The sequence below is a fragment of the Lissotriton helveticus genome, chromosome 4_1 (assembly GCF_964261635.1).
Source record: "Lissotriton helveticus chromosome 4_1, aLisHel1.1, whole genome shotgun sequence".
In the NCBI taxonomy this organism is placed as follows: Eukaryota; Metazoa; Chordata; class Amphibia; order Caudata; family Salamandridae; genus Lissotriton; species Lissotriton helveticus.
The window spans coordinates 997572909-997595884 of NC_136063.1; the positions used below are offsets into that span (position 1 = coordinate 997572909).

At 42.0% G+C, this 22976-nt stretch overlaps 1 long non-coding RNA gene across 1 annotated transcript in view; it reads left to right on the forward strand.

Annotated features, from left to right (window-relative positions):
* Positions 1-22976, forward strand: part of LOC144827402 (uncharacterized) — a 333568-nt gene that overhangs the window by 231707 nt on the left and 78885 nt on the right. The window contains exons 2-3 of the long non-coding RNA XR_013610170.1: positions 4730-4787; positions 10856-10981. This is a non-coding gene — a long non-coding RNA (uncharacterized LOC144827402). The remainder of the gene's footprint in view (positions 1-4729; positions 4788-10855; positions 10982-22976) is intronic.

Below are 22976 nucleotides of genomic sequence, written 5' to 3' on the forward strand. Positions count from 1 at the left end.
TTCCAGTGAATCCAGTCTCCTCACTGATTTAGTCAGGTTTTAAGCTACATCTTCACAACTTGATTCAAAACATTGAATATAGCATCTGGATGGGAGTCATAAGATAAGCATGCCAGGACTTGACTCAGGTTTGCTTTGATTATGACCTCCTCAAATTTAGAGGGATTTATTGTGCTCCACTTTAACCTTACCCCCTGATTGTGATTATGCTTTAATGGGTGATCATCACCCCTACCCTTCTGTGCAATAACATGCATAGAAGCTGTAAGGGGATTATGGTTGCTAGCAGGATTTGGTTTCACCGCAAAACTATCTACAAGACATGCATACTTACTAGATATAAACATAAAATCAATTGTGCTGGCTCTACCACTACCCTGATAGGTTGGAAACTGGACAGAAGGAATACTGACCAAGGTATCAATCATGTTATTCTTCTTCTATTGGCTTTGGACACCTAGCAACCATCAATTGTGGTGTCAGTTTTTAATTGGTTGTTATTATGTACAACAAGTGTATATAATACTTTTAAATTTGTATTGTCATGTGATTTGCACTTTGTTAGTCTCTTTTATATATGAATTTTTTTATTGTGTTTATTAAAAACATGCCTGTACTTTACGTATGATTATGTATTTTTTTGCACGCCTGCCCCTAATCATGAGTCAATTCCATTACTTGTTGTCTATGATTTAGACTGCCTAGGACTTTTGCACACATTTGTTCTTCCCTGCCCTAGGAGTTCTTCATATTTACTACCCAGGGGTCCTTGTTTCTCTCACATTGATCAATCATGTATACATCATTTACTACAATGATAGAATTTAGTGCTTTGCCCTGTGGAGTATACCTAAAGTGAGACAAAGGTTGATCTGCAGTGTCTACAAACCCACATATTTTGTGCATGCTGAGCTGTCATAGTGTACAGTTAAAATCACCTACCCAAATTATGCACAATGGGAAAAATGTCACCACAACTTTATCAATTTGATCTTTAAGGGTTTTAATATCCCCACAATTTTGTGGGTCAAGAATATTGTAGTACCAGTGAATCAATAATAATGTGGCATCAATCAAATTAGAGATCAGAATAAGCTGGTGTCAAGGAGAGTCTATTATATTCTCTATCTTGAGTGATTCATATTGGATGGAAATCAAAGTCACTAATCCTCCCTTTGCCCTCCCTGCAGCTGATGGTTTGCCTGAACATTAAAAGAACAATATCAATCCATAGTGACATCATCCCTGCTCCAGGTTTCCTGGGCACAGATAATGTCAAACTTCTTCACGTATTGTACCTCAGATTTATTTCTGGGTGTGTGCCTCATTTATTGCCTCTGTGAGTAAAACAAATGCTGAGCACTACCCTCTGATAAGCCTAACTGCTCACCCACACTACCACAAATAGAGAGTTAGTATTATCTACTTTTGCCTCTGTGTAGCAACTTGCCACTCTCTAGATTCTCTGCACAATGTAATTTGTTTTTGTACACTATATAGAGAGGCAGATCCGTACATTGGTGGATCAGCGGTGGGGTGTATGACTTTGCATTGCTGATACCACTCTATTCCTAAGTGACCAGATGAGTAAATCCCTAAATTGTTTTTAGCTATTTTTATTTTTTAATTGTTCTATTTTTGATACATTTTAAAATTAACTTATAAATCCTTGGTTAAGTCCCTGAAACCAGTGTTAAAATTTGAAAACTTACTTTAGTTAGGACAATAGAAAAGTGTTAAGGTGTTTTAGCTTTACAAAAAGGTCCTAACTTCAGTGTAATAATGGATAGCCACAGAGGCAAGCTCAGGAGCTCGACCCGACATCTTACATGCAGTTGTCATACTCCCATTTATGGACCTTCTGGAAAGGCTATGATGTAAAAACTGTCTCTTATGCTACCAAAGATAAACTTAGAGAGCTTTTGGAAGAATATGAGACAGATCATCCAGTGGATGAAAATGATTCCCAGGAGGATCATCAAACAGGAGAGAAGGATACTGAGGAGGTGGTAGAGTTCTCTGTCACAGAAGAAGATAATCCCTCAGAGGAGGAGCTTATCCTAGAAATATTGGCCAGGAGGTTGGCTTTAGAAGCTCAACTCCTGGACTTAGAGAAATAGAGAAAATAGATGGGTCTAGAACAAAACCCATCTTTGATGGCACTAATTTCATAACTTGGGAGCGAGAGGAATCTTCTGACCCAAAAATCCCAAAAGGGATTATCCTCAAATATACAGATGGCAATAACATCACCAGGTGATTTACTGCTTTTGAGAGAGCTTGCATCAGTAGAAAGGTAGCCAAGAAGCAATAGGGCTCTCCCTTGTGTGAACTGTTCTCAGGTAAATGCAGGGATAGACTCCTGACATAGAATGAGACCGATGCTGGATCCTTTGACCTCATGAAGGGTACCCTGATTAAGGGCTTTGTACTCCCCACTGAAGAATATAGAATCAAAATAATGGAGACTGAAAAAAACCCACTCAGTCCCATGTTGATTTCTTGGACTTTTCAGTAAAAAAACGAGGTGGTTGGTTAAAAGGTAACAATGTGTATGATTATAATGGGCTTTATAATTTAATTATGAAAGAACATGTGTTAAGTAATTGTGGGAAGGAAATTTGCATCAATACCTGGGGCCAGTCTGTCCCCAAGCGTTGGGGGAGAAGGCTGATCATTGGGTAAGAACCAAAGTGTCCAAGACTAGTCAAGGTGCGGATGCCCAAAGGAAAGTGGCCAAAAATCTCTGCAAAGAGAAGAAAGTGTATCACTCTGAAAATAAAGATAAATGTAAGGAGTCCTCAGTAGGCCCCAAAAAACTATCCAGGAGGGTGGGCCTTAAAACACCTCACACAACAAAGGTGGGTACAAGGGTAAGAATTGGGACCCCAAGAAAACGTTATGCCTTAGCTGTAAAAAGACAGGGCACCTAGCCAAGTACCATTCCTGTCCTAAAAACAAAACCCCTAGTGTAACTCCAGGGGTGCCAGTGTAGCCTTTGATGGTGATTTCTCAGATGAGGTAGTCCTCTTACCCTTTAAATGGCAAGTAGGCCCAAAGGGGGAGCTGAAGATTCCAGAGGGGAGTAAACACTTCCACCACCTACTGGTGAATGGAATCCCAGCCACTGCCCTGAGAGATATCTTTGCCAGTCACACTGTTGTGCATGACAGGCTGGTTCACTCCATCCAGTATATCCCAGGTAAGACAAAAAGAGTAAGGGTTATCCCAGGGGAGGTCACTATTAGGCCCACCTGTCCCCCCAAAGGTCATGACTAGTCGGGCAGCTGTTCAGCTTGAGATGGTGGCTACTCAGCTGACAGAAAAGGTGGTGGAAGAGGGGTGTCTTCTAGAAGATGTAGTAACCCCCCACTCTAACACAGCAGACAGGCAACCTAAACCCCAAGAAACCTGCAAATTAGCTCCTTCATGTGACAGTGGAGAACTCAAGGTGTGTTTCTGGGAACTGACAGTGTCTGCGGCTTCTGCTGGGAGTTAGCCTTTATGGCTGTATTGTTCTTGGCATGGTGGTCTGACCCAATGTCAAATAGCAAGATAGCCCCCCTGTTCCTGTTGGTCATTGTGAGGTTACTCAAGCTATGGGTAACCTCTTTGGGTAAAGATGGGGGTTGCCCTGGCTCAGTTAGAATTAGCAGAGGTGGCCACCTCTGAACCCAAAACAAACCAATTGGATGAGAACACATGGGCAAAGGGCATTTTAAATTGAGTCCTGAAACAGTGGAGGTAGAACTATCCCTAGAGGGAACGACATAGACAGGAGGATGTAGAGCCGAGTAGGCCCTGCAATAATGTGACCAGTTTCCCTACTCTTCCACATCTGACAGACTAGAAAGACTCTCCCAGGTTTGACTGAGTCTCCTGGCCTATGGGCTGGGGGGCTTGTGTGGGAAGTAGGACTTTTGTGCCTGGTTTTTGATGAGTTGTACTGAGTCCCTGCTAACCAGGTACCCAGTACCTGTATTCTTTCCCTAAAATTGTTCCACAATTGGCACCACTTCCGCCCCCTTGTAAGTCCCTAGTAAATGGTACCTCTAGACAGAAGCAATTCCTCTGCTATGGTGGAGGAGTGTAACCCCACTGCTTTTAAACAGTGCAAAGTAAAGGAAACATATAATTATAATAACTTTGAATTAATATAATTTTATGTTTCTGTGCAGCTTAGTTTGCGGGCGGGCTGCTGTGCTTTCGGAGCAGGACAGGAGAGGAGTGGTTTGCCCACTCCTAAATGCACATGACTGTTTGGCCGGCCCTCTAGGTCCGCCCAAAATAGTCATGAGCACTTTCACTGTTCTCCATGCAGGCTGCATTACAGCCTGCATGGAGAACGTGCCCAGACCGCCAGTCCCTGGCTTAGTGTGGAACCGGGACGATCAGACCAATCACAACTCTATATTGCAGCATTGTGAATGGTCAGAGGAACCTGGCTGTGCTTCATGTTCCTCGAGTCAAGACGAGTCAGCCCCTCTTTCCCCCCTCCCCTCCACTCCAGCCCCGCAATGTTCCACCCTTCACTCCCGCGCCCGCCCTACCACTTACAAGCCATGCCGGCCACCACTGCATGTGATGACAAAATTACTGTACAATTCCCTCTACTCTGCACAGTTGTGTAATGTTATCATTCTCAGGCTGCGACGGGTACTTGTGCACGAGTAGGTAACTAGTTTAAAGGGAAAACATTTTTAATTAAGCAGCTTCTTTTTTATTACAGTCTACCAGGAAAAGGGCGAGGCAGTTATTTCCAGCACGAGTTGACAGACACGTGAAAGGTAAATGCATCCTTTTATGTGGCTAGAATTGGAATATTTTAGATTCTATGTGTAGCAGTCTACCGACTTTAGGTTAGTTTGAGAGTTGAAATCATTGCACCGATCTTTCGGGAAAGTGTAAAATACCTCTCCAAAATACTTCTGTACCTGCCGACCTGTAGAGAGTTTCATTTTACAGTTTCCTGTGCCAGGGACAGACCACTTCCCCTCTGTTGAGTGATGCAGCCAGCCGCTTCACTCAGCAGTGAGTGGAAGGAGGCTTCAGGCCTGAAAAAGAAACCACCCAATCATCATTCGAACATATGGGAGATGCCTTTTTTTCTTACTTCTAACATTTTCCCTCCCATCCGAAACCCATAGGCAAAAGTAGATCTTTCATTCCCAGGAACTGATGCTATCGACATTTGCTTCCTCCGCCAGTTTCCATGCATCTGAAACAAATTGCTTAATTAGGGCTCAGGTTTAACACCGCACTTTGATATTTCCAATAGGCAAACAGCCATTTATAAGCTTCCATGGATACAAAAATGTTAGCCTTTTATGTTTTGTGAACATGCAGAGTCCCATTCATCCGAGAAACCAAATATCGCGATGCGAGTCAGGATGAAACATAATCCCGTGGAGTGTTATTCATGTGAATGTTGTACCTTGTCTTTGTGAAAGACGTCAGGTTGCACATAGTTTAATTCATTGTGAAGACAAAATGCCGGGGACTAATCCTGGGACAAAAAATGAATGTTGAGCAGTAACTCATATGATGGTTGTGTCTGGTCTTTGGAAGATGTCATGGCAGATAAAAGAGGTGTTCATTATGAACCTTGGGGCAGATGTATCAAGTGGTTGCAGTCAAACAATAACTAGGCACAATATCCTTTATGCACACGTTGAAATATCACACCAACATTGCATGTTCAAATTGAACAGCCAATTGGAAAACATAGCCCTGGCCTTTGTTACTTTTAGTGAAATGTAACACCGAACAAGAAGCTATTCATTATTGAACGAACCGTTCTTTCAAAAACATTTTTGTTTTACAGAAGAATCCTTTCCCAAAACAGCTTCAAGGCTGGTAATGTGCATTTTTTTTTTTTTACGTCGGAGTATTTTCTGGTTTCATCGTTACATGATATTTGTTTCAGTCTTTTTATTTATCACTCGTCCACTCTAAATAATAAAGATTCATTTATATGGCACCTTATTAAGGAGAGCAGGTTCCGTTGTGGTGAATTTAGGGTTTGTTTAGGTCTGCTTTTGGGCCGTCAGTGACTACTATTTCTTAACAACTAGAACATCATTGGGAACCTACTGGCAGCGGAAGTGGAGGCAATAACTGAATTGTTGGTTTCCAGAAAAAAACTATTCCTAGGCATTCGTTAATTACTATAAGAAAGAATACATTTTAGATTAATTTGAAAGAATGGAATAATTAAAACAATTCTTTAGAGTGCTCACTTTAGAAAAGGCAGCAGAGATCTGTGGCACAACTAGAAATGTATTTTCCTGCATACAAATTTCTACTATGGGTACACTGCTTACACGGTCTTTTAAGTTGCCCACCTTCTTTCTAACTTTTGAGAAGTTATACCAAAAGTAAGTAAAAACATAATTGTATAAAAAAAGTCTGCAAATAATTAAAAAAAAATTAAGGGCCTCATATGCTGGAGTGCCGGAGTTGGGCGGACTGGCATGCTTCGGACGGCTGTTCCACTCCTGGCTCTGCCATCATAAACCCTACACCAGGGGTCTCCAACCTTTTAGCCAAAAGAGATACTTAAGTTCAATGAAAACCATCCAGAGCTACTGATACTATTAGAGTTGTAAGAGGGACCATGTTAGACCAGATTCCATTAGTGGCCACTAGGGTGACCAACTTGCATGGGTGCAAATTCAGGATGGTGACTGTAAAAATTCAGGACCAAGGGGGCAAAATTGAGGACAAAAAATCAGGACAGGAGGTGAAAATTCAGGACAAAACTTTTGGACAAAAGGTAAGTTTTACAGACACATCAAAAGAATTTACGCGATAGTATAAAAGTAAGTAAATAGACAACCACTTAAGTACAAGTCAAGGTAAGTTTATATTAGGTTGAGGTAATCGCCCGCTTCACGTTTTTTGGTGTGTGCACAGCTTTGAGCAACTGTGCATCTGTTTTTGTGGTATTTCATATGATAATAATCTGTTTATATTGTTACTGCACTGGGTTGTCCAGTCTATTTTGTTTACAACTCGTGCCTGAGCAGGCATGTTTGATGAGAGAAGTGGTCAGGAAGATCTGCTTGGATAGACTTTTTTAACAGCATGTCATATCTGAGTGCCATTGTGAGATGTAAAGTGGCACACATAGGTGAAGTAAAAGGAGGATTGCTGTGATGAACCTTCAATAGGGAACGCATCATGGGTGTTTCAGCAAGTGGAACTTAAAATATGGAATCTGACTTTACTTATGAGGGCTTCGCAGAGAGTTGCACTAGCTGACGGAAGTCACAAAGTGCTTTTCACTGCAGCTTTCTTAAAGAATACACTGTTAATGCTACAAAGACAATATACATCTCAAGCACAGCTCGTTGCACTATGATGCTCTCCCTAAAACCTTACACCTAAAACAAAACATGCAAACATTTACAATTACTAGTTTACCATGCAGATAGTAGTTGGGTGTCATTCAAAATGTTATATGTATGATGTATGGATCCCACACATAACCACACAGCAAATACAGATTGGTAACACACAGGTAAGGGAGTAGCCAGAAAATGGTAATTTCTCCTACTTTTAACTAAAGCTCTTATGGCACCAAGAAAGCAAAGTAAGTCATCACAACCCTCCCCAGAAGAGCTCTCATGTCCAAGGATCTAGCCATTCATCCTTCCATCGAACCCCTGATTACCAACAGTTTACATTTACATTCTGTCATCAATTAATTCTTTCATCCATCATTCAGTCTTTCACCATTCATTCTGTACTTCCATCTGTGTGCTCGTCCATATCAAAACCTTTACAACCATTTTCAAACCTATCCATCATTTATCCTTCCATCCATCATTTCACTCATTCATCCCTCCATCCACCCTTTCACTTATCCACCTATCTTCCATCGACCGTTTCACCCAATTCATCCTTTCACTTATCCATCCACTCTTCAGCCCATCCATCCATTCACACATCCATCTAACCATTTACCCTTTCACCCAAGCCATCCTATCACTCATCCATCCATTCTTTCACCCCTCCACCCATTCAGTCATCCATCCAACTATTTACCCTTTCACCCATCCAGCCATCCTTGAATTTACTTATCTCTCCACCCAGTCACTCATCCGTCCATCCAAGCAGCTTTTCACACATCCATCTCCCATCCTTTCTTCCAGCTCTCCACCCTCCTGATCACTCAAGTATGCATTCTTTCCCTCATCCATGTTTACATTCTTCTTTTCACCCATTAGGCACCCATTTACCCATCCTTTCTGTGAATCATTCATCCATGCTTTCATTCATCCATCCATCCATCCTCCTTTTCTCTCTTCATTCCCCTTTCACTTAGCCACCCATCCTTCCATCTGCCCTTCACCCATCTACCCTCTCATACTTTTACTCATCCACTCATTGACCCTATCACTCATCCATCCTTTCACTTATCCATCCTTTCTCTCATCCATCCACCCTTCCACTCATCTATCCATCCTTTTGCCCATCAGCCCTCCCTTTCACTCACTCATCCATTCACTCTTCCACCCATCCATCCATTCACTCATTCATCCAGCCATTTACCTTTTCAACCATCTAGCCATGCTTTCACTCACTCATCCATCCACTCAGCCACTCATCCATTCACCCATTTAACCTTTCACTCATCAATCCATCTATTCATCCATCCTTTCTTTCAGCTCTTCACCACCCCGTTCACTCATTTATGCATTCTTTCACTCATACATCTTTACATTCTTCTTTTCACTCATCCATGCACCCATTCGCCCATCCATTCTGCAAATCATTAATCCTTGCTTTCACTCATCCATCCACCCTTTCTCTCTCCATTCCCCTTTCACTTAGCCACCCATTCTTTCTCTCATCCACCCAACCTTTCCCTCATCTCTCCATCCTTTTATCCACCCACCCTCCCTTTCACTCACTCGTCCATCCCTACATCCACCCTTTCACTCATTCATCCATTCATACACCCTTTCAATTATCAATTCATCAATCCATCCATCATTTCTCTCATCCATCCACCCATTCTCTTGCCCATCATTCACCCTTTCACACATCCATCCTTTTACTGATCCAACCACCCTTTTACCCATCAATCTACCCTTCACCCATACATCCATCTATTTACCCTCATCCATCCTTATACACACGTATCCATCCATCCTTTCTCTTGTTATTCATCCATTCACCCTTTTACTCATCCATTCATCCTTTCACTAATCCATCCAGCTATTTACCCATTCCTTCAATTTTCACTTACCCACCGTTTCACATTAATTATGATCTGAGCCTTTGTCTAGTGAGTTGCAGATAGAAGAGGCCCATAAAGAACTTCACTCTCACTGTAGTTTCTAAAGCAAGAGGTGGGGTGGGTTAGAGGTGGGTTCAATATGCCCCTGCATATAGGCAATGTGAAAACTTGGAAGTCATGAGTCATGCATGATGCACAGTGCCAGAACGTGAGGTGACTATGACATGGTGTTGTTTCCAGAGTTTTAAGTGGGATGAGAAAACTGGAGGTCTCTCTGAGGGGTGTGTCTGATGTAATTAAGGGTGTGGGTTAAAACACTAAGCTAAAAATATGTGCTGAGCATAATGTGCCACCCGACTGATATATTGGTGTTTCTATCATTGCATTCAGTAACATTAGACCTACAGCAAGCCATGACTATTGGCTTTGTCAATGGATGTTAGTTGCTTGAAATAAATAAAAAAGCAGCAACTATGGCTTTGTTGTATATTATAAAAAATGCTTAAGCTCAGAAATGAAGAGACTGTGTAAGAACTCCAACCTCCTTTTTTTTTAACTTCTTTCCCCAGCTTCTTTTTATGAACTGGCACATAGCAGCCTGGGTGTTTTTGTACATTTGTTTTGTACATTTCTTCCATCTAACCCATGCCATGCCCTAGACCGCAGCAGGAGGAGGCCACCACATGCTGTAACAGCTCAAACTGGCCCATTGTCATTCTGTATGTGGCAATCGTTCAGCATACAGAATGACAATGGGCGGTGTGGGTCTGCTCTTGTGCTCCGAGAATGAGTTAGAGGTTGCCCCATCAGGTAGCTGAGGCCTCTCAAAGGGGTACAGCTCTGCTCCCTGCAAGGCCCAAAATTAAGTACAAAAGGTGTCCGTAAAAGGGATCCTCACAGACAATGGATGTGAGGTCCAAATTACAGACAGTCTGTGAAATGTATGGGCAGTTGGTCACCCTAGTGGCCACCCTATGCAAGGCTTCTAGCAGTGATCGTCTTGGTCCACCAGGCAGAGTTGCAAGCATTAATGTAAAAAAAGTATTTGTCAAATTTGAATGCCATTACATGGGTAACACATATACACCATATCTTCAAAGTCACTGACACCAATGGGATTATATTAGAAAGCCTTCCCTGAGCCAGATGATTTTATCATTCAAAAATAAGCTATGAATATGTTTTGGAAATTCAGCCATATTTATGCAAACACCAACCAAAGAGGTTTGAAAATACACACAATTTCATCTCGAATACAAATTCTCAATTTCGGTATTCATATATTAATTCAACTAAAGCATCTAAGTTAGAAGGTTGGGCTACACAGAGAGCTACTAACAGGTAGTTTGAGAGCTACCATTAGCTCACGAGCTACTTGTTAGAGAAGCCTCCCCTACACCAACCCCCACAACTGAGTTGGGACTGTTGGTGTAGATGCATCAGACCATCCATCTTGATTTTAAATTATGATCTGATGTACTTTTTTCAGTTCTGACTACGAGGATAATCCTAATGGTCCCAAACTAAAAACCATTTAAAAATTATGCTCATACTTTAGGAGAAAATTTCAGGGGCTCAGGTATTGACAGTTCTTTTTTTGAAAAACAGAAAAGTTTGCTGAGCGGTCGCCTGATGCGTGGCATGCATTGATCAATCTTTCAGTGCTTTCAGAGGAGTTTGGAGGCAGCGGGAATTGCCCCGAGCCACCCACATTTCAAGGATCACACTGGGAAAGTGAGTTTTCTTTCTATTTGATCTCTGCCTATTTGTTTTCTCTTTTTAAATCACTAATCACTCTCCCTCTCTTCCTACCTCTACATCCAATTATATCTCTCTCTGTGCACCTAGAGTCAGCTTAAGAATTTTTAAGGGTGCAGACATGACATTTTCAACTGTTACTGTTTGACCCTATTTCTGAAAGTTAAGCATATAATTTAGTATCATTGCTACATGTAGGCTTGTATTAGCAGGGAATGAGAAATACAATTAAATAGTGTTCTGAACAGGCCCCCCCAAATAGAATTCCTTTGCCTGGAACACGCAAAATCCTTAAAATAACTCTACAATACTAACACATTTTTGTCCCTCAGTAGAAGGTTGGGCCCACTGTAATTGTTATCTCCTTCCCTGGCTGCCATTCATTTTGGGCTCCCAGGGGCATATTATCAAGGGTTGCGATAGGGAATTTTTGCCGCTTTAGCGGCCGTTTTCGGCCGTTAAGCGGAGATAATTCTATCGCCCTATTAGCAAGCTGTCGCTAACAGCAGTTAGCGACAACTTTTAGGTGATAGCGAGCGGTTTGGGGCCCGCTTTGCATGTTAGCGATATTTATCGCTAATAACACGCAAAGTGGGCATACCCAAACTGTTAGCGACTGAAAACATTCGCTAACATCGCTATCGCCTATTAGCAAGGCAGGCTTAGCGATGGAAATATTCGCGCTAAGCGCGAATATCTCCAAATACTAACACCTGCCCAGACCAGTTTTTAGCCATGTTATCCAATAGGAAGTCGATAACATGGCTAAGAGCATTTCGTCGCTAATGTTTGAATATCGCTGTATTCTCAGCGATATTCATGCATTTCGCTGCTATCGCCGGAAAATGTATCGCTTTGGAGATAAACGTTGCTAATAGCATGTTATCTCAGCGATAAATTCCGGCGATGCTCAGCGATAAAAAAATCCTCGCTAAGCCTATTTAGCGATAAATATCGCTAATTGTTGGTAATATGCCCCACGATTCCTGGAAACACTTCCCAAACTCACCGGCATGCACAAAGAAACGGTGAGCCGCCAGAAAGCATTCTACACTGAAGAGGTACACAGGGTAGGAGCATTAGCATCCTCTCAGTCCTGTTCTCTATTAGAAGCCATATTCCCTGGATTGCCAGCACAGGGACAGGAAATATTCTAGCCACCTGATACCATGGGTAGGTTAATGGACGTCCCCTTGTTGGAAGGTGGGGTATTAGTAGTGGTAAGTAGGCACCCACAATTGGCAATAAGGCCACTGACTGTGCCTATGGTCCAGTATAGGTCTTAATAAATTATTCCCATGCTCAATCCTTGGTAGCTTGGCTGCAAGCAGGCAGGCAGGAGACAAATATATAAAGCATTTAAATCACCAATTCAGTAAATAAGTAAAACACAACACACAATACAAATCTCACATCACTTTTTAAAAATAGGAAATATTTATATCTTTTAAATTGACACCAAAACGATAAAAGCCCAATGTAGGGAATCGAATATATGAATTTTTAAAGAATAAACACTTTCCAGCACTTAGTCGCCTTATAGACTTTTTTTCCAAAGTTGCTCCAAACTTCTGGAACTTCTTTCTGCAGTTCTCTGTGAGCATCCAAAGGGTCCAAAACACAATCCATGGGCCGGAAGCTCCAAGATAGTCCTTGAAAGTTTGTGACCACAATTCCCACAGCGCACCTGGTCAAAACCCTTACAAGTCCAGCGGATGGACTCTTGGCGGAGTTGATGCAGATGAGCTCTGTTAACCTGTACATTGCATGGAGTCCACTCTTTAATCGTCTTTAATCCTTGTGAAGCAAGGTACCTTCACAGGGCTATAGTTCCAGATTGTGCAAGAGGAACAGTCCTTCAGAACACAGGGCATGGTGGTGCACAACAACTTTCCAGCATGGCAATCCTTCTTCTTCTCTTAGTTTCAAGCAACAAATCTGAAAGGCTCTGCACCTCTCACACATATATTCAGTGTTCTCTGTGGTCTAGCAAGGGAGCACCCCTGTCCAATGAGGTGCAGGCAAGACCCCGATGCATGACCACTTCCTTCAAAGTGTGGCCCAATCTTCTCTCAGAAAGCAATATTCCTTTAAAATTCGTCATGGCTGAAATCTCAGCAGAGCATAAAGAGCTAACTAAGCCAACTCCCAGTGTGGCTCACTTCCATAGCTCTCCACCCCTAACATCTGCAGATTGATTCCTTCAGTCTCTTATCTGGCTGGGTCAGATGGGATGGAGAAGGCAGACCTGGCATTCCTGACCCATCCTGCTCCTCCTTTGAAGTCTTATGCTTTTACGACCCCTCCCCCCTGCTTTGCATTCCTATGTAGTAGATCCCTCTCAAACAGATATCCTCTCCCTGGTGAGCCACTGCTCACTCCTGCAAAGGAGCCTGGCTAATCATACTAACTCTGACCAATCAGGAAAGACTACAAGGAGGCTGAATAGTGGCTTACAGACAAGAATGTCGTATAATGTATTTTCTGTACAATGTAAGATAAATTCAACAATGGCATATTGTTGGATTTATCAGTACCGTTCTCCTAAGTCTATGAATGATAATTATTCAATTCCTAGCAATATGTATGTCCACATAAACTATTGCAATGTTATCTTATGTTGCTAGCAAAAAAAGAAGTTCCTTCTCCAGGAAGTCAATGATGTTAAGTTCCCAAATCGGGGATGATTCACAATAAAGGAGTTGGTTACAGTGTTACATCGATTACCAAATTTACAACTAAGTGTGTGTGGACCATAAAGATACCATTAAAACCATGAAACATATCAGTTTGTTAAAACATTTTCATACATTTATTAAAATGAGTAAACTTGGATAGTAGCATGTACAAATCATATACACAATTAATTTCACACGTTAAATTTTTTTTCCAAAAAGTATTAAAAAAGCATTTAAAACTTCACTGATTTAGCACTTAAGCATAAACATTACATAATCATGTTATAATGGATTACTACAAGAACGAAATTGTCGATGCGGCGTTTCGGTGCCTTTTTCTATTCTGCACCTTCTTCAAGGACTCGTTCACAGCTTAATATTTTCCAGGTTTAGTCTTTCCTGGTTTTGTTGTTATAGGTTTTTGTGAGCACGTTTCCCTCTGCTCATGTTTATTTCATCCTTTGTACTTATATCTGAGATATGTTGAAACTTTTCCTTGGGTTTTGAAGAAAATGAACCAACTTCAATCCAGTCCTACTTTCTTGATCGTTAGGTTTCAAAACCGACCTTGGAAGGAGGAGGACGCCACGCAGATCAGCTACCAGCTAGAAACTGAACAGCTAATTGTAAATAAAGCTCAAAGAAAGTGACCCCTGACTCCATGATGAACACATGCAAGAGTTAATCACTAAAAGATTCCTGTCTGCATAAAGAGAAAGTGGTGGAAGGAACAGCAGAAGGTAGCTCCCAGAGGCGTCCCCCCCAATTACCCTAACAATCAAGAAAATAGGACCGGATTGAAGTTGGTTCATTTTCTTCAAAACCCAAGGAAAAGTTTCAACATATCTCAGATATAAGTACAAAGGATGAAAGAAACATGAGCAGAGGGAAACGTGCTCACAAAAACCTATAACAACAAAACCAGGAAAGACTAAACCTGGAAAATATTAAGCTGTGAACGAGTCCTTGAGGAAGGTGCAGAATAGAAAAAGGCACCGAAACGCCGCGTCGACAATTTCGTTCTTGTAGTAATCCATTATAACATGATTATGTAATGTTTATGCTTAAGTGCTAAATCAGTGAAGTTTTAAATGCTTTTTTAATACTTTTTGAAAAAAAATTTAACGTGTGAAATTAATTGTGTATATGATTTGTACATGCTACTATCCAAGTTTACTCATTTTAATAAATGTATGAAATTTTTTTAACAAACTGATATGTTTCATGGTTTTAATGGTATCTTTATGGTCCACACACACTTAGTTGTAAATTTGGAAATCGACGTAACACTGTAACCAACTCCTTTATTGTGAATCATCCCCGATTTGGGAACTTAACATCATTGACTTCCAGGAGAAGGAACTTCTTTTTTTGCTAGATTGTTGACCCAATCCTTTTCCTGATAGAAAGGGTAACTCCCAACATACATTGTTGGATCTTATGTTGCTAGACATCCACAATGGGAAAATGAAATGTGCAATTTCTCCATCACCAGGGCACATACGAACATATTTTAAAGGGCCCTGCATATAGTTACAAGACCCCTCTCCCCTGGGAAACATAGGGGTGAGCTTGGGGGTCCTGAATGCGCAAAAATAGTGTAGATCTTCACTGCACAGTGCTCATAGCACCAAAGTCAGTCTTGAGAGCCACTTTACTACTAAAACGGGAAGTGAAATGTGCATCCCCAGGACATATAATTGACCTCTTATAGGGAACCTACATATATTTACATTGTTGCCCAACCCTAGGACACCTTTTATTATTATTATTATTATGTTTCTTATATAGCGCCTGAATCGACCCCCGAAGGGGTATCTCCGCGCTTGCCTTGGGAACCCGTCCTGGCTTTTCCCTGTGAGATAGCCCCTACAGGGCATCCCCAAGGTGAAAGCCAGGCATCCCGCCGCAGGGGGGCCGTTGTGGAGATGAAGCAAGCTTAATGCCCAGAGTTGCAGAGTGTGAACCCATGATTAGGTCAGGCACCGAAGCGAGAATTATCGAGTCCATGGGCATTTGAGCTCAAGACCCTGCCGCGTCGGGAATTGAACCCTGGTCCCGGGTCTGACCTCTGCTTCAGGGTCTGCCTGCTCTAACCAGTGAGCCACACTTCTCCACCTAGAGGAGACCCTGGGGGTACCTAATATGTAGAAATTATGTAGATTATCGCTTTTTACTAGCCCCTACCCCATACCTTGAGTTTGCAGTCAATTTACTTTAAAAACAGTACTGCAATGCAGGGCTGCTTTTAAAATGTCCCCAGGCGCTCACCAAAGCAACCATGCCCTATTAAATACTAGTGACTTATAGGTAATTTGAACCCCCTGCTCTATTATCTACTAGGTAGGTAGGTCATGCCAATTCTAAGTGTATCATAATACAAATTGTACGTTAGTGCATGTTTGTGTTTTCACTGTGGTTTCAGCATAGCACTGGCCCTGGGCCTGGTTAGACAGAGCCCAGGGATAGTCAGCGTCAGTTACCACCAGCACCCGTCAGCAAAAAATGGGGCACACAGGATTACTGTGCAACACCCCTTTAGAAGTTTGGTGCAACCTTATTGTTTATTTCTATGCACATGCTTTGCAGTCATCTTCGACTTGAGTTTGAAACCCTCGATATCGGCATGTCAACAAGCTGGCAGATGTAAAGATGTAGAGAAGCATTATATATTGTTGAGCACATGGGATGTGAGCAGCTGTGCCGCAATGATTTTTAGACTCCCAGGAGCAATAAAAGAGTTTCATTTAATGTGTTCCCTTTGCAATACTAGTAAGGCCTTTCTAAGCCATTTTTGTAATATGGTGTTCTCCTGCAACCATGTCCTCAAATGAGCTTAACATAGCACTGGCCTTAGATGTAACATCATGGCCTCACTGTTTCCCCTTACCCATTAAACTACATCCAGACTCTTTTATTCACCATCAAATTGGCACACACTCTCTTTGCTGCCTGATAATGCAGAGAAGTACCACCCCCTCAAGAAGATGTTGCACACTTCTGCATTTTCATCTCCGATCCAGGCAGTTGTCTTCCACTGGGTTCCTAAGCAGTAGCAATTATCCCACCCACAACACATACCTAACAAAATGCAGAGCTGAAAAGCAGATAAGGCTATCAGCAAGCAACGAATCTGCGCTATTCAAGAAAATGTAAGCAGCACTGCAATAGTCTACACTCAGAAAATGCACATGTTAGAGGCAGTCAGTAATATCGCAATTTCTTCCAATGGCAGAAGTCAACTAGGTAAGTTGAATAACCTGCACATGGGCAGGCTCTTTCGTACCCTCTGTCACGACTGCAATGCTCATGTTTACATCCACTGGATGTCTGAGGAGTCCTCCAACATCATTGCTAGATCTGACAATCATTGTAGGTTGGCTCCAAGCCATGTCCATAAGATTGCTCATCAGATAGTAAAGAACACTAATTGCATCACAGTTGGCTCGTCTAGTTGATTTAGATTGTTTGGCCTCCACCCTGATTTGCATAAGCACCTGCTATAAACCATGAATATGTACAACCCCACTATTAATGCCTACATCATCAAGTGTTCTCTGTGTCTGAACCTCATGGGTGTTTGGTTGTAAGGAAATCCTAAAAGGAGAGATTGATGTGATGATCCAAACGCACTGAGAGCTAGCATTCTGAGTGATTAGTTTAACCTGCCCCTGAACTATACCTCCTGGCCCGATACAATCTTACTGCACCCTGAAAACTGTGCTGATAGAGTAATTGGACCCAGTTGCTTGGAATGTATGCAGTCAAGTATGTAAAGAATTGTGAACATCTGTGAATTATGTGCCCAAAGTGGTTGGTGTCCCTCGCAGCTTGACAATTATTCCCCTGAGTGATTGTACTCCTTAATCTTGTAAACTGTATATCTAGTCGGAGAGTCATATGTGCCACCCCTCTGTCTTGATAAATGTGTGCCCAACAATCCTCAAAAGTGTTGTAATGGGTAAATATGACGTCAGTGAATATCATGATAAGTGCAGGCCCGGCAATGGCAATACCAAAACCAATGCCTGGGACGTTTTCCCGACCCGCTTGAAGATTAGCGCTCTAATCTGCCAGGGCTCACTTCGCTTTCCTGCTCCTCCCTTTTTTGCTTCTCCCTCTGCATCTCCCGTCCTCTATTTCAACCAGGATGCTGCGACCGCACAGCGGACGGGCGCAGCGGGTACGCCGGCGGCGCGCCAAAGGCAAGCTCATCAGCGCCAAGACTGCGACAGGCGCAGGTCATGCTGGCGATTTCTCTCCGCATATTATCTATCAGGCGAAGGCACTTACAGAGCTCAATATGGAAGTGAGATTTATCGACCATTTTCCCATGGTGAACATATGGGGCCCTATCTCTTGTAGAACCTGCAGATGGACAATGCCTTGGCCATCTCTCGAAGGGAAGTGTAACTCTACCCCCCCCTCAGCAAAGCATCAAAGGAGGGCTTATAAACGCGCGCTCCCTGTGTAAACACAGCCAGGATATTAGAGACCTGATCCTAACCCACCACCTTGATTTCCTTTTTATTACGGAAACCTGGCTTAAAGAATGGAATGCTCCTGATCTGTCCATTGCCCTACCCCCTGATTATGTTATACTCAGGGTGGACAGGCAAAAGGAGAGGGGGGGAGGCGTGCCGATAATAATTAAAAGTACGTGGAAGTGTCATACGTTCAGCCTCAATTACATCAAAGGGGCTGAGAGCATTGGCTTCTCCATATCTCTTCAGCCTTCAACTTCCTTTACCGGAGGACTTATATATCGTCCGCCAGGTAACCCCTCTGGATTCTTGGAATCCATTGGAGAACTTCTAGGACAACAGCTTCTCCGTTATCCCCACTTCACCCTCCTGGGAGATTTTAATTTGCATTTGGAATCAATAACAGACCCACAAGTACAGAATTTCCTTCACACATTAGACATTTTTGGATTATCCCAAAAAGTTGTGAAACCCACACATTTAGCTGGCCATACTTTAGATGGCATTTGCTCCAACTTCCCTGCACTAGCACATCTTCCTTCCATACCTCAAATATGGACTGATCATTATTTTATTCCTTTTAACATAAACATTCCTAGCTTATCTAAAGCCGGAAATAAACTAGCGCGCCAGCCTACCATGTTCACCCAAAATTGGACTGCAATTGCCAAAAGTACTAGGCTGGAGCAAACAGCCTTAGCCCAAATACAGAGTTTGACTGGTGATGTGGAACAAGATTCTCGAATATTCCACACCTGAATGCAGTCCACCACTCATGATTTAGTCCCCCCGAAACATCTTAGGAGAGATGATAAATCTAGAAAGATGAGCGCCCCATGGTACTCGCAAGCCCTTTCAGAAATTCACCTTCAGTGTAAGAAAGGCGAGAGGAAGTGGAGAAAGAACTATGATCCTGTAGCAAAGGATCTCTTTGTAAAAAAAAGGAAAGAATATTTCGCAAGCATAAAAATAGCCAAGAAAAATTATTACACTGCAAAATTTTTTGAAGTACAACAAAAACAAAAAACCTTGTTCAGTATAGTGAAATCCTTTACTCATCCTAAAGTGTTGCAAAAGGAAATTCCTCCCTCACAGGTGCTTTGCGATCAGATCGCAGATTATTTTGAGGAAAAAATAAGTCGTATTCAGGATAATTTTCCCCAACCAATCTTATTGAATCCACAGGAATTCAATGAAATCTCGAATATGCCACATGAACCCCTTAGAAGCTTCAGGCCGGCCACCCCCGGTTGTACTAGGGAGGCCATTATATCCTGTAAATAAGGCTCGCCCCTGGATTCCTGTCCCCCCTTCATCCTTCATCAAATCGTGGATACTGTCAACCCCTACATTAATAAAATTGTCAATAATTCCCTGAGCTCCGGCCTGGTACCTAAAGATTGGAAAAAAGCTATAGTCAGACCATTAATGAAGAACCAAAATAAAAGTTCAGTCGACTTAGCGAATCACAGTCCCATCTCTCTCTTACCAATTTTGGGTAAGATAACAGAAGCTATAGTCCATCAAGAGCTTTCCAATTTTGTTGAACAGAATCATATTCTGCATCATAAACAATCGGGGTTCCGGCCTAAGCATTCGACGGAAACTGCCTTACTGGAACTGACTGATTCCATTAAATTTTTACAAGATGGGGGAAAGAACGCCGTTTTGATTCTACTTGATTTATCGGCGGCGTTCGATACCATCTCCCACCAAATACTCATCGATAGATTGAGAAGTGTCGGCATCATTGATAGTGCCCTCAACTGGATCAGTTTGTTCCTTTCGGAAAGAACACAAGTTGTATCTTTGGGCTCTTTCCTTTCCAAGGAAAAACAAATTAATGCAGGAGTACCCCAGGGCTCGATCTTGAGTCCCCTCCTTTTTAATTTATATATGATGCCCCTGATTTCCATCATTGAGTCATATGGCATTTGTGTCACTTCTTATGTAGATGACACCCAACTGATTGTCTCCTTGGATAAAAATTCCAACAAAGCCGAACTAAATTTCCAAACCTGTTTGACGGAGATTTTCAGGTGGATGGATAACAACCATCTTAAATGTAACTATAGCAAAACGGAAATCTTGCCCATGGGGATAAATGTGGAGTTTTGTCCAAACAAATGGTGGCCGGAGGGCATCACCCCCCCCGCCTTCTGCAGTTGAGTCTGCAAGTAACTTAGGCATCGTTGTTATCTTTTAACCCACATGTGAGAAATCTAGCTGGCTGCTGTTTTAGTGTGATAAAATCTTTGAAGACATTTTTGACTTCTTGCCTATTGAGGCCAGAAAGTCTGTTGCAGTTTCCTTGATACTCTCACATCTCGATTACTGCAATGGGCTGATGGCAGGAGCGAAAAAACAAACCCTGCAGAAATTTCAGAGTATTCAACATGGAGCCGCTCTGCTGGTACTCAAACTCCCTAGGCAATCGTCAGCATCCGCAGCACTTAAAACTCTGCATTGGCTCCCGATTCATAAAAGAATCTTTTTTTAAATCCTATTGACCACTTTTAGATCCCTAAATAACATCGGTCCTAAGTATTCAGCAAATAGACTCACCCGCTATAAACCCAGCAGAGTCCTAAGGTCAGCAGGGCATAACCTCGCGAACACACCGAAATTTCTCCTGAAAAGGAAAGGCAGAAAAACATTTACTGTTTTAGCCTCCAAAGCATGGAATGCCATGCCAAATGTTCTGAGAACGCTGCCCACAGAGTCCATTTTTAGGAAGAGACTTAAAACTTGGATCTTTAACTTAGCAGACTCATACGTGTTGAATGCAATCTAGCACTCTCTCACTACACTCACCCTATTTCATATAGCGCCAGGATGCTCCTTTCGGAGCGACAGTTCGCGCTTTACAAGTATAAAGTAACATAACATAAAATAACATAACAATAAATGTGATGTAAACGTATGCCATAATCTATGCCTGTACAATAGCAAGGTACCGTCAGTAGCAATGTCAATATATGACACAATCTGAGCACAAATGACAATGCTGTTACCAGCAAAAGCAATGTCAATTTACTCCTTGATTTTGGAATGCATAACTATGTCAATGTCAATAAAGACAATATCGATGCACACTATGGCAACTGTACACACAATGTTGTGAATGCCAACAAAAATTATACAGTGATTACCATATTATTTTTAGGAGTTGCAGTGAACTCGCCTCTTTACTATTAGATTTACCCAAGGTTACCTCCCCATCAACCCTGAGTCCGAGATACCTGGTCCGGCAGGTCCTACGACCCTCACCATTCCTATCAAATACCAAGACACAGGTGGGGTCTTTCTTAACCCAAAGAGAAACGCTGAGTGAGGGAAAACTCTGATCGATCCCACAGGTAGATAGTTGAACGACAAACAGATTCAAGGCAAATGACACCAAAAAACACATTTGGGCAAATGTTTGTGTTCCTCCATAATACCACAAAGCTACATTCCACTTGTAGATAGAAATACTCTGCCAATCAGAACACAACGTGCACACCACACATAGTGCTCATGTGCTCCTCATGCCTTCAGAACATCTCAACACATACACACTGGCCCACACTAGATTTTCCCAAGATCAAGAGCCATCCGAGTCCTTATCTGATGCCAGAGCTTGTGAATTGATGACTGAGATAATTTTCAGGAATGCAGAAATTGTTTTATTGTACCTCGTAAAATGTATATAATACCAGACAAAACTTGTACATTGAGAGACTTTCCTCAGACGCATTCTGTCAAGACTCTCTCAGATACTGTGTTTAATTAAAGCAACTTGTTGCTGTTTTGCCAATCGCCTCTTGTCTTTTCATTTCCTTAAGGTAAATTCATATCTGAGCAACAAAAAGATGCACCACTGCACACTGTGAGATATTCAGATCACGATATAGGTCACCCATTTACCTATACACTGTGGCTCCGAGAGATCAGTAATATTAGGGCAGAGAGAAATGTCTCCATGAGTGATTACACAACTTGCACACTTTTAAATGCTCCCTTGTTTATATGGTGCCTTCTGCAACTTAAGACTTGTGCAACCTGGGTAATTGGTACTGTCTGTACACTGTGAAATATGCCTCTGAATAACTGCTGCCCACTACATCCTGAAACAGAAAATAGCTCTGTGTTGCGACTCATTAACGATTCCTTAAAATGCAACTGAAAATACAGATTTCAAAATTGTGACTACCAAATACTGATTTGCAATATCTATGTACTTTACTTTCACAAATTTTAAATAGTTGCAAAACCAGAAAATTGAATATGTAGTTTACCTTCAGTGCACTATGAATAAGCATGTTTTCCAGATACACCACTAAAGGCCTGATTTCAGTGTTGCCTACTACCGACACCATTTTGGTGTGTGAACAGACCTACCATAGGTCGGCGGTTCCACACACATCATTACGATGCAATCGCACATAGTGCGGTTGCAAACTCCCATTTATCTATGGGAGCTTGCACAGCGGGTGGAAACCATTGAGAAATGGGAGTTACTGTAAATACCCTTGAAGACTCCTCCAGCTGTTTACAAGCTTTAGGAGTGACCCAAAATAGTTTATCATTCATCTGAAGAAATTGGGACTCTTGACTGTACCAGGATAAAGGAATTGGTTGGTTAGCCTTCCCCTTTGATCTGTAGGTAAATAAATATTCTTGTCTGTCAGTTAAAGGAGGTTGCCAAATACAGGAATGAAAACTGAAAAATGGAGATAGTTAATCCTCCTCTACCATATATGAGTCGAACCATGCAACCCTCCCAACCACTATCACTCATGTGAATATCTTAATGCAATATCAGAA